Here is a 13,713-nt window from a genome sequence, read left to right on the forward strand (position 1 = left end):
TCAGCTCTTCTTTGCTATGATAATATAATAACAACAACAACAATTTCCCTAAAAAACGGAAGCATTTTGTCTTTGAAAGCTATTGCTATTGTAAAACAAAAATGTCAGCAAAGTTTTCTTCTTTTATATGAAATCTCGTCACTTGCACACGAAGGCTGCTAACAAAGACAAACAAACATAGTCAAAAACAACTATAACAACTATTGCATTAACAACATTATCATCGTTGCCGTAGCAAAATTATCATCCGTAGTCCGTAGTCACCATCATGAAATAATCATTTGCTCTTATTGTTGCTTTTGTTGCTATTGCAAGCATTGCTATATACATAGAGCAACATGTTGAAAATTTAATGAAGTTCCGTGCATTAAAGAGAAAGGGAAGAATTTATAATAGATAAAGGAAGAAGCTCGGGCACTAAACTAAAAACAATCAAGACATCTCGTTTAAAGACAATAATACTTTGGTTAAACATTAAGGATATGACCGCAATCTACCAGAAAATATAATAAAAAGAAGGAAGTGCAAATCTCCTCATAATAAGCTGCTCGGATACATTATTGCAAAATTTCAATATATATATCTGATAAAAAATACATATACATACACACACATATCTTCAATGCCAGTCCCAATAGAACAAATTTTTTGCATACTCTTGCTATAGTCCGATACAATCTCATCTAACTGGCAATGATTGATGAAACAGAAGGCCAACTATTATAGGGGAAGTTTTTTTTTTTTTTTTTTTTTAAATAAAAGAATTTTTGATTTAATTAAAAACTAAAAAAAAAAAAAAAAAAAAAATGCAGTTTCAAGCCAATTTCAATAAGTTCACGCATATTTACACAACGAGTGGATTTCATGAAAGCAATTCAGTTGACATCATTTTTAGGCACTTTTTCAAGTAATTAAGCACATCGGGCATTCGAACAGTCTTTGCTTTCATAGCGCCATTTATTGCTAGTTTGCCACCGTAAACCAAAGATTTTGTCGATATGATCAGCATCTACGGTACTTAAGAAGTGAAACACATCTTCTCTCTGACCAAACTAAATTCCATTATACATTGTAATCTCCTTTTACTTCAGAAAAAGCGAATCAAAATGTATTCCTAATTTTTTATACCTTTCAAATAAGGTGATGTACCGAGTGATGTGGCAAACAGTTGTCTTTTCTCATTCAAGTTTTCTATTCGATACCAAGCAGCCCACCTCTTAACGGCAGACTGGTTGGCAAAAATCTGGACAATATAATGCTTGCAGAAGCAAAGCAACCCTCGCGTTCATATAATTTCGTCTGGATACAATTTAAATTCACCCGAATTAAGCAAACTTTTCTATTTTTTAAGAGTAAAAGCATGCATGACCTATAGATTACGAGCAATATGAAGAAAGTTCAAAGTAAACAATTTTTACAATATTTAGTGAACATAAGTGTAGATAACTAGTACATAAAGCTAACACAAAGTACAATCTGTCACACGAAAATTCGATACCTCGAATACCGACTTGACAGACGCAGAGCTTCTCCTTTCAACTATGCGATAGCCACGTAATTACTTTCTAACGATATCTATCTGTTAGGGCAGTGGAGAAGTTAGAAATTGTCAGCTAAGTTATTAGACTGTAACTTGCCATCAGAGGCATTCTCTTTTGAAAGCTGCCAAATAGACTCAAAATTTTAAAAGGAATAAAAATTCCTTCAAAACATCAAGTTTTTTCCACATACTCTAAACAGTTCAAGTGAAAGTCAAGTCAATAAAAAAAACAGCAAATTTTTGAAATATACGTTATTTACATGAGTACTGAGCTACTTTTCCAAAGTATGGCGTTCTATGACATTGATGTTAAAAATGATCAGATCCTTCTTGAATTTATTTTTGATAACGTTCCCCCCTCCCTGCAACTAATGCGGAATGGTGGACAGAGAAGCTTAAGTCGATTTAAAATCGGTTTAATAAAATATGCCTTTATTTCAAACCATCGACTGAGAATAACATTTGGTAGCATCTTTGCATAGCGTCACTCGTTTATTCTTTGCTTTGCGTTATTAACTGTCATATGCACTTTACTGTTGCTTAATACATAGTACGTAGTGTTATCTGAAGAATGCAGAAGGAGGAGGAGACAAAGAGAGAGAGAGAGAGAGAGAGAGAGAGAAGAAGATCGAGAACGAAAGAACACTTATTGTCGCTTACATGCTACAGCGTATTACAATTGAGCATTTAGTATCTATGAGCACTTAATGCAGATCTAGTATCAATTAGCTACCACTACTACTGCTACTGCTATTACTATCATTTCCAATTCAAGATGAACGTATGAGATGGAGAAAATACACTTTTAATAGCCGTAGCCATCACGTTCATCTTAATCACAGTCAGTTTGTTACTCTCTCTCTCTCTCTCTCTTTCTCTCTCTCTCTCTCCAAGGTACACAAATGAAAAAGAAAAATTGAAACATTGCACATTGACTCATGGAGCACATACTAAACCAACTAAAGTCTGACTCGGATTGAAACAAACTAATTGTGTACATTTCTGATGATTTTTAATTGTTTCATGCGTTACTGTTAGAAACAAAAAATGTTGTCCACTTATCTTTAGAATACCAATAATTTATTGAGCGAATTCAGAAAAAATTTCAATTGTTTTAAAAAGGAACAAAGAATATTAGTGGAATTGCCTTGAGTGAGGAAGAGACAGAGAGAGAGAGAGAGAGAGAGATAGTTGGGGAGAATGGGAGTAGAATGAGCGTTATTAAGCTTTTAATAAAGCAAATCGATTTTAAATTTATTTATTTGCAATTAGTTTAAACATTCTATTTAAAAATTAATAGAAGAAGTAATAATCAAGTTTGAGAAAAAGATTTGAACATAAATTTTCATCGTTCGTATCTTTTATTGTTAACATTCAAGAATTTTAACTACAGTACTGTAGCAGACAGCACCGGTAAGAAAAATCACCACAACTTAATTTAAATAATGACCGTAAAGTGCTTTTCGTAAAACATAATGAAATGAGTAGTAAAAGAACAACAGCAACGACATCGGCAACAAGCATCGAAAACAGGAAATGGGAAACGAAAACAAAAACAAATACAAAAACAGAATAAAGCAAAAAAAAAAAAAAAAAAAACACACACACAAACACACACGACCAACCAGGCAACCAGTGAACAAGGACAAATGTAAACCCATGAATCTTAGTCACAAGACACCTAAATATAGGCAATGCAGTGAGTACTATACAATTTTATTTGTGTGCACTAGCTCTGTGTATACACAATCATTTATATGCCTGTGTTTATGGGCAAATCAACGTTTTAAAGTCAATTTACACTTGGAAATAAGAAAATTTACAATCCAAGTGAGACTTACTGCGGTAGAAACCGGTTAAAAGCTAAAGAGATCACACATATAACATAACAGCAAACATCTAAAGTAAGTTTAGTAAATGAAGGCTTGTAAAGGAAGCGTTTATATAGTCTAGTTAAAGTATAGTTAAAGGTATAAGGCAGCACAACTGGTTGGTCGACGCAATAAACTATCACATTTTCCTTAAGCTTGAACATCATAAAATATATGTTATGCAGCAATTCTTAAAATATGCTGCAAATATTAGCATACAAGCATTTAGTTTGAAAAAGGCTTTCCTTTAAAAAATTAAATAATTATTGCATTAGCATAAAATTCCACTTGAAATCTAAATTTTAAATTTAAAAAAAAAAAAAAAAGTAAATAAATATAGCGTAATGTTTAGTCCGTCACCGTCTCTTACCCTTCTTGCCCTATTGAACTTTTTATTTGATTTCATTTATATGAGACATTCGAAGAAGAATCTTTCATAGTCAACACTTATACAACACTTTTTAAATCTATTTAATATGAAAAAGTGAAAGTACCTGAAAGTATGAAGAAGCAAAATTAGGAAAAGAGAAAGTTGTTCTCAGGTTTCTTTATTTTTGTGTTTTTTTTTTTTCTTTTTTTGCTTTTTTCTCTTATACTTTGAAAAGAATTTACATTTTAATGTGCATACTTTAAGGATTCACTTTATAAAACAATTGTTTACATATTTTAGAAGATTATTTCCGAGCAATATTTTCAAAGCGGAAAAGAAAATGGTTTCATTTGTCGTAAAACTAGAAGCATTAGTTATGTAAATCTATATAATCGGTTTTAAAGAATTTAAATATTTACCATGGCTAACATAGTCACATTTAACCTGTATCTAAAGAGACAGAGAGAGGTAGAATGTTTGATATTTTTTTCTTTTTTTTTTTTTTTGCTTTCTGAAAATTTTTAAAACAACTTAAAAGTAAGAGACAACTTATCCAGACTTATACTTGGAAATATGATGTACATGTGTCACGTGCTGAAATAATGACAAAAATAAAAATGGTTCTCGATATCGACTAAATTCGATAGCTCGATGGATTATGGGCTCAATATATAGTGAGTAGAGAGTGTGCATATGCCTAATCGATCATAAGTTGGGTGTAGGGTGACATATTCAAATTATACTCGGCCGATACCTAACCTCACAAATAAGTCATCGTACTGTACGAAAATTTGTATCCTCGTCTCGTCCGATCTCAGCATATCTAGCGATCAATTATTTAGGCAAAGCCTAAATGCCTGGAAGAGCAGTAAACAGTGAAGTAAAACGAACTTGGTAACGTTGCAGAGGAACACAGAAAAGCAAAAGTTGGTCGTTAAGCAGAAATCGTCAAATTGTAAAACTGTATAGTTGGCAAAGGTTTTTTACGTAATTTCATTATTTTACAACAATGACAACAAAACAAAGGCAGAGAGCAATGAAGTCGGTGTTAAGATGATTGACCCAATTTTACTTCTGCTCATTCCGTACGTCCTTCGGTTTAGCATACCCCAGCATTGGTAACGTATATGTGTTAGTTAATTTCTTATTTCTTATTTTAAATACACTTTAGTTAACGAAAGCTATGCCATTTTGATCATTTTTTTTTTTTGTTTTTCCTTCGCCATCGACTTTTTTCGATTGTTAGACAAAAAAAACTGCGAAACTACGTAGGTTGTGTTTAGAGTTTTACGCGCATTGGGCGAATTCTCCAGCGAAAGGAGAAGGCGGGAATGTTCCGAACACAAACCATTAACAATGTATACGATTTGGTATTGTTGGCATGGAAGACGACAGTTTCACTTGCACTAATTATTGATAGAATCTATCATCTGGTGAGAATGAAGGAGGTCATGGATTCACAGTTCCTTTCCAATCTCATCAAACACAGAACAGAACACCATCCATTTACTGCTTATGCAGCTTCAGCCACATATTGGCGTTTGACATATTATTTGATTGCCTTTTATTAATGTCTAAAAAAAATTTCCGAATTTCGTCTCAATCCCGCAGCGATTCAAAGATAAAATATACATCATTGGTATAACACATAATCGCCAAATATCCAACTTTTTTTTATGGACAGACGCATAAATATAACTCAAAAACGTTATTGGATCAATAGATAAAAGGGAATAAATTTAATTTTGTCTAAGCAGTTCGCCTTTATCAACGATTGGTCGACCGACAAGAGGGCAGAACGGGCTGTTGTTATCGCCCTAAATCAAATAAAGCAAATTTTTTCTGCATTTTGTTGTATTTTCATACTTTTTACTTATCTATCGGCCGTTGTCGCTCAAACGCACCTTAGTGCGGGCTGATGGAATTAATACTACCCCAGGGACGTTTGTATAAACGCCAGGTACTTTTAATCTTACCTATTATATTGTGATGTGATGGGGCAGAGGCTTTTGCAAAACAAAAGAAAACAAATTGAGCTAAGAATATTTTTGAATGAACGTGCAAGTGTTACTCGTAAGGATCTTTACGTCTTTTGTTGCTGTTTATATATTGTTCTGCCATCACTGTCCGTTCGTTTGTCAAGCCAAACCTTACTATTAATTTTGTTGGTTTGTGTCTGTCGTTTATTTTTACCTGCCATCGTGCGCTGTCGTTTCAGTTCTGCTATATGCACCGGCCTATTACCTCCATATTCTTACTTACTTGCACGCAAAAACATACGAAACTATGTATGATATAAGCATATTATGTACATCATATATAATGTACAATTATCTAAAACGAAAAATTTCACTTGTTTGGGAAATGTGAGAGGAAATAAAGCAGTGAATGAAAATGTATAGAGGCGAGATGAGTTCGCTCGGCTTCTAATTTTATCCGGGTTTTAAATTACGTATCTATATATTCATGGGTATTAAAATCGTCGTGTTTTTTTTTTTTTTTTTACGTCATGTTAAGCTAACGGTCTTACCGTACCACCGGCAAAGAAAAATTGCATTTCGTATAACTGCTCTTCTTTTTCACAAGTAAAATTATAAATGTTTGCATACAAGACCTCGAAAGCAATCCTCTAAGAGCGTGAAATAATTCTCGTAAAGAGATTACTACAATTTGGCAAACATACAAACTTAAGCGGAATATTCAAGGATATTTGCTTTTAAATTTTGCTAAACGCACAGCAAATAAATAATAATTTTTTTACCAATGGACTGACTTTCAAAGTCGACTATTACCGGCTGCATTTTAATTAATTTGTTTTATTTTTTTATTTTAATTTTTGGGAAGATTGGATGCAAAAGGAAACTTTTCAAAAATTGTAGTGTAATGACTTTGCCTAAACATTTTCCTTTTTTTTTTTATTTTAAAAACTTATTTTCACTTAATTTATGATATCGTTCAACATTTGTGACATTTCTACGTATTTTGTCTCTACATGTTTATGGGTTTCTTTTATAATTGCTCATCAAAGTATTGTATAACTTTTTTGGCAACTTTATTAAAAATGTTTTTCTTAGGAAATTAATTAAAATCGTTGTGAATTTTCTGCACTTACTTGCAGGAGCAAACTTTTTTCGTCACACAAAAGATCCTTAACACGACACGATTAACGACCAGGACGCAGGCATCAATTATCAACAGGCAACTAACTTCTTATATAATTTTTTCTCACTTACAACTCTACTGATTGTATAAATTTCTTCTCCATTCTTAATCGCTTGCTCTTACCATAAGCATTACTCAAGCAAAAGTATAAAAGTTGAGTTACGTTAAAACTTTTCTGCTATCAGAAATAGATCGATCATTGTTTCACACGTTTTCGGTAAGCACAATGATAGTGGGGCGGCAAAAAAGAAAAATTTTATTAAAATTGTTGAGACTCGAGAAGATACGAATAATCCATTGTTATTAAAAATTTCATACCTGTTGTCTAACGGAAGTAAAAAGCGTTAAAATGCATCGCATTTATGCACTTTCATTCATTACATATGCCATTTTTATCGGCGAATATTTGTCGAGCCAGCTGCCCCACTGTTGCATACCAACGTAATGGGTAAGCAGGTGTGGCTTGGTGTAAACCGCTGCCAACACCTTTGCTTACCGTGCCTGAGATGGATATCACATAGTGTATTTTCGCAATTCTTCCAATCTACATGAGTTGCCGAGTAGGTAAGCGTCGCAACTACCAAACCTGAATCTAAAAAATCTATTCACAAACCGGTAGCGTTGGTATACTTGTTCACCATCGGAATCATTTTCATCTTTCAGATGTTCCTATACGATATTTGTAATAGGTTTTATTGTTGTTGTACTATAAAGTATAGATATTACCAATGTTTCTGGTGCATAATTACGCCCATTTTGACTCTAAATCCTTAAATGATGAGAGTGAGTACATACGATAAATTGTGAAATGACCACGCCCATTTTCCTAGTTAATAAATGCCCATCATTTTACAATATGCTAATTAAATGTCATTTTTTTACTCCAATTTTTTCTAACATTACAACATTCAATAACAGAACACTAACCGAAAAGGCAAGGAGGCAAAAAATCTAACAAATTTGCGAATGCATGACCAAAATAATTCTAAATCTTACGCTATTCTCTAATATATACTTAACGTTATGTGGAGTTTTAGATCAAAGCGTTAGGTGTAGTTTTCCACTTCCAATATCACTGAAGCGATTGGCGGATATTTTAATATAAAATTGGGATGACATTCCATTGGTAACCATTAAGACGATCTACGAATTTATTCTGGGAAAAACTGCAGTTATTCTAGCGGGCTAAAGCCTTCTCAATAAATAAATAAATATATACTATGTAATTACCGTCTCTGGGCGTGTTCTGTGTTAATTCTAGAACACAAATTTATAGCCACCTTCCCCAATAAATCTGCAGTAATTTTCCCCTGAATACGAATAATTATGAAAAACAATCCGCCTGGGTGGCCGAGTAGGCAAGAGTCTCGATTAGCAACTCAGTGGTCGTGGGTTCGAATCTCAAGTGCGGTAGAGTTTTTAATAAAGGCCGATAGCCTTAGATGCTAGTGCTTTTAAGAGTTTAGTCTTAGAATTTATTTCTCTGGCGAAATTAATAATAATAAGAATAATGAAAAACAAAATAATCGAAGATTTGTAGTTTATTGGAGTAAGTCAAAGATTAACATAATCCCAAAAGAAAAAAGTCCAGTAGAGTTACGCCGCATGGTCTAGATATTTTTGAAGATCGGACGGCTATTGAACTTTCCCTCGAAAAATTGATTTTGTCACGAGATGCATGTCATAGATGCACTATCTTGTTAAAACACCATATGATCCAAGTCGAGATCATCGAATTCTAAATCAAATAAAATGTGGTATCCCCAAAGATTCGTTTTTGTACACCTTAAAGTCTTTTATAAATAGCGAATGGATTTCCTTTTGTCCCAAACGCCAATTTTTCCATTTAAACAGATAACAGGTTTATCTCATATATGCGCGAAAGGTAGTCTTTATGAGTTCACTACTTTTGTAATAAATTCAAACAGTTTCTGTACGCTATACAACTTTGTTTTTTTTCCACAGTGAACTGGAATACAAAATCCAATTTTGACGGGAATCTGAAAAAAAAAAAAAACATGAACAGTATGGGGTTTAAAAAAAGTGTAATTCCTATTTGATCGCCCCATGATAACCTGTTCATATGGTAAAAAGATATCTAGTACTAAGTACTAATAATTATAAAAAAATCACAATTAATATGTTCTATGCTATAATATGTTGTCTCGATCGAATAAAGTAAAAAGAAAAAAAAAAAACCTAACAGAAATTCGATCTAAATTAATCGTTAGGATTTTCAATTAATGGAAAAAGAAGTCAACTTGAATGAAAATCTTTTGCGTGTGTGTGTGTGTGTGTGTGTGTGTGTGTGTGTGTGTGCATGCAAGCGTGTATGTCGCTGTTTAAAACAGCCATCAAACATTTCTTTGCAAACATCATAAAAGAAATGCTAAAAAATATGGAAAATTCACCAACACGAGGCGTATTCATAGAAACAAAATGAATTCATTGAGATGAAATGCTTCTGGATGAAAATTATGAACGGAAAAGAAATCACCAACAGAAAAACTTATTTCAATTTTCTATAAACTCGACTTTTAAAAAAACATTGCATACGGTCTTCTTTTTCAGACTTTCGATACACATACACAAGTACACATGAGCCAAAAAATACTTTAAATTCAATATACAAAAAATCCATATTTATTAATAATTTTAAAAAAAAAAAAAAAAAAAAAAAAAAATGATTAATATAATAAATATATGATTGACATAACCTCACAAAATAAATTTAGAAAAACAAAAACACTATTTTTATGTTACTCCATTTATCATTCGTTATCGAGTAAGTTACGTTAGCTACAATCGATTTAATATACTTACGACAGTGTTTACAGCCTACGTAAATTTTATGGAGAAAAATTTAATTAAATTCACAAATAAATGTTGGTTTTACTTTACCAGGGATTTTTCATTTATAAATGATTAAAAAAAAAAAAAAAAAAACCCCACGTGAAAATAAAGTAAATTAAAATAAATAAATAGAAAAAAAGTATGTGAACACCGCAATAAAAAGACCTAATCGACAATTCTATTAAAAATGGTTCCATTTGAGTTTCCGTTGCCAAAAAATACAACAACAAAATTTTAGAGCAAATACACATAAAACACTTGTGATGAACGCTTATATTGTACTTTAGTGAGAATTGAAATTTAATTTAGCATTGAAATGAGAGAACTTTAGAAATATATATGAAGTAAAAGGAAAAAAGTTGGCAAAAAAAAGTAAAAATATTTTTTTTTGTTTTTCTTCTTCTTTTTTTTTTTAATTCAACAATTCAACCGCAAAATTTATAGTGGTATTCGTTAACAACTTACGTTTATTAGCATACTTGTAGGCTTTATTTAAATATTAAAATGTGGTTTTATTTTTAAATTCCATTTCAATTTTCAATAATTTTTTTTTAATTACATATATATATATATAAAATTTTTCATTTAGAGATCTTCTTAATCAACTTTCTCTTTTCATCTTTCACAGGCTGTAGACTATTTTTCTTTTTTGTTTTTTTTTTGTTTTGATCTTGTTAAGCCTTATGATATTTCAAAAAAAAAAAAAGTTTCGAGTTATCCAAGATTGTGTCACATTTGCAACAGTTTCGCGATGTAACTTAAGTCGTTTACAAAAAAATACCAGATCTGGAGCAGCTGTTTATCGAGTCAACTTAGGGGGCGCTCAACGAAGTCTTTAAGCCGTTAGTTTACTACCTATTTTGTCTTCCCTTTTCTCCATGGCAAATCTTTCAGGGAATATCCCTTATACGACGAACTATAGTTCTAGAATAGAATAAGCAAAGAGGAACAAGAGGAGAGTTTTCTATATCTTGGATTGGAAAGTAATGGCATCAGGAACGGTAAAAAAAATCTTTATAGGTAGATTCCTCCAAAAGCGGCCAGTATCGGTTAAAAATGGACCAGTCACGGTAATGTATCATGAAAGAGAACACTTAGAAGACCGAGTAGCCTTACTAAAGTGCTTAATTGATAGAAAGATTACTTTTTTCTCTTTCCACATAAACCACATTAGGTCGACACCAAGAAGTTTCAGGAGTTTTATATACTTTTTGACAATCGATGAGCCTTAGAGGCTTTTTAGTACGCGATCAACGGTCGTAACACTTGACAGCTCGCACCCACATTTGCGAGTTGTATTTTAATTTCTCTCCAACATGGATTGTAGTTTCATGTAGAGTCTCATCTACAGTCGGGCGAATCGTAAACGAACCGCGGATATTTTCAAATTTTATCTTTGGGTAATAACTGTTAACAGATGGCTACAAGGACATACCAACGGACGATCGAGAAACGAACGATTTAAATTAACTCGGAATTTCCCGCCGGTTAATATATAATGTGTACACTTTACAAAGTTTTTGGCATATGCGCGAAAAAAGGTTCAATCGACCAACTGGCGCTTCCACACTGAAGACAGCGCTTGCATTTATTTATCCTCTTTATATGTATACTGGATAAAGGTGATGAATATTAAAATTCGTTACAAAAATGCGACCGCTTACCTTACTTACGTAAAGTTACTGGTTAGCTTATTTAACCAGTTACTAAGGGAGTGTGCAGTAGTGGAATGCCTATCAAACTTATTCGTCACACTTCCTTGTTATAAAATCTGTAGCACTAATGTTGTAGTCACGTCTTATTACGTTTTCGAATTTTTTCTTTACCGCAATGAGAATTTTATCAACGGGGCATACACATGCTCTGCACAACCGATTGCAGACAACTCTGTCGATGGAGAATAATAAAAAGAAAACATTGCTGCAAAGAGCAGTTTATTAAGAGTTGATTCAATCGCCCTCATATTCATTTCTTAAAGTATTTCACACTTCAAAGGAGAGGATGAATGGATGGATATATATATTTTTGTTAAGTTTGCATACGGAAAAGGGTTTATGCGTGTCTTTACATCTGTCACCTCCATTTGTTCAGTTACGACTTAAAAATTGCGTATAGCACGACAAAATAGTCTTCTACTCTTTTTTTTATTTATTTTTTTTTTTTGCAACTCTCATTAAGTGCGAAAACAAAGTTAATTGAACCATCGATTTACTAATGGTTATTACTAACCTAACAGTTCTACTCTTTCAGCTGGAATATGAAACTCAAGTTATTCATCCGTTTCAAATTAAATTCATTGAAGAGATTAGATCCGGCGATAAGATACAAATACATTAACCAAAACCGTCACTTATAACGCGTAGTAATATTTGACAAGTCAATGTAGGTGCAGGCAGATCTTAAGTCGAAATAAAAAATTGCTAAGCGTACGCAACTCAGATAAACAATTGGGCGGAGACGTTTCAATTAACGAAAATAACAACAAGTTGTCATATAGTTTATAAAACTTGATAGAATATCATTCTTATCGCTCTTCAATTGCACAATATTTATATAAGGATGTACATCCTTCCACATTGTGCTGGGGTGAGAGTGTAATTAACATTATAATGATATTTGGAAATTTTCAAATTTGAATTTTAACTCTAAACACAAAACTCAAATAAACAAACTGACTCTCTAACTCTCAAAAAATAATAAAATATGTTCATACGCAACGCTTTGAAAGCCTGCAATGAACTGAAAAATAAATTGTTATCATATGCTTAAACAGGCAAAAAAAGGGAAAAAAAGAGAGAAAAATTACAACATTCAGTATCTTTTCACACTTAATATATATGGTAATGCATTGTCAACAAACTCATCACAAACACAAGCAACATCAACAGTAACAGTAACAACAGTAGCAACAGTAGTTGCAGCAGCGTCAACACCATCTTTATTGTCTGTTGAGTGGTCTTCATCGTCAGCAATCAACATAGTTGTCAACTCATCATAAAAAAATCCACCCGTAAAATATGCACAACATTTTCGACACAATAAAATTTCCATAAAATTACAACAAAAGCAATAAACTCTGTTATGACGATAATACGCATGCACATATACATACATACATACATATATACATACATTACTTTATTTGAATGCAAAAAAACTTCTGGTACTTGTTTGTGGGCGTTTGTTTTGCATAATTTTGTTGTTTTTGTTTTCACTCAAGTTTGGTTAAAAAATTTTCTGATGAAAAATAAAAGTTACGTCGGAAAATTTATTTGAGTCATTACTTGGTGAGCAAATGCCAGTGAAGAGGAAACGGGAACATGAACGAGAATGAGCAAACAATGTAAGCTGAAAGCATTAAAAAGGATAAATGTTAGAATGGTCGTTCAACGCGAACCGAAATACTATGATTAACGGGAAAAAACAATAATCGAATTTTTTTTTTCTAGTTGTTTTTCATTAACAACAACTTTTAATGCTTTCGACAGAGCAGGGCATATTTACAGGTAGATAAATCAATTCAAAAATAAATGAAAGAATTCTCACTAATCTTGATAGAAGCTATGAAAGCGGCTGGCTTGAGCTCTTATCGAAACCAACAGTCGGGAGCATTTTGCAAATCTTCGTTCCGCTCTTTCGTAAAGCTATTCATAACGGCCGCAATGGAGTAAAAAGTGAGGCAAGTTTCTTACAAATTTCTTTGATTTTACAGCAAAGATTACGTAAAAGTCAACTTTGGCGAAAGAGCATTTACGCATCATTCCCCATTTGGATAGCAAAGATCATTTCGATCACAATATATGTATGAAATTCCACGGTCCGCCAAAATTCACCCTGTACCAAATCTCTTTTCTTAACAAAGTGCTTGCTTACCGTGACAACTGCAATTACAGCGGTTGGATTAATGAAGGCAAATA

The 13,713-nt window shown here is 32.6% G+C and overlaps 1 protein-coding gene across 1 annotated transcript in view; it reads left to right on the plus strand.

Annotated features, from left to right (window-relative positions):
• Nucleotides 1-13,713, plus strand: part of LOC119644157 — a 210,520-nt gene that overhangs the window by 155,997 nt on the left and 40,810 nt on the right. The gene's annotated exons all lie outside the window — the stretch shown is intronic.

This window comes from Glossina fuscipes, unplaced genomic scaffold (genome assembly GCF_014805625.2).
Source record: "Glossina fuscipes isolate IAEA_lab_2018 unplaced genomic scaffold, Yale_Gfus_2 0, whole genome shotgun sequence".
In the NCBI taxonomy this organism is placed as follows: Eukaryota; Metazoa; Arthropoda; class Insecta; order Diptera; family Glossinidae; genus Glossina; species Glossina fuscipes.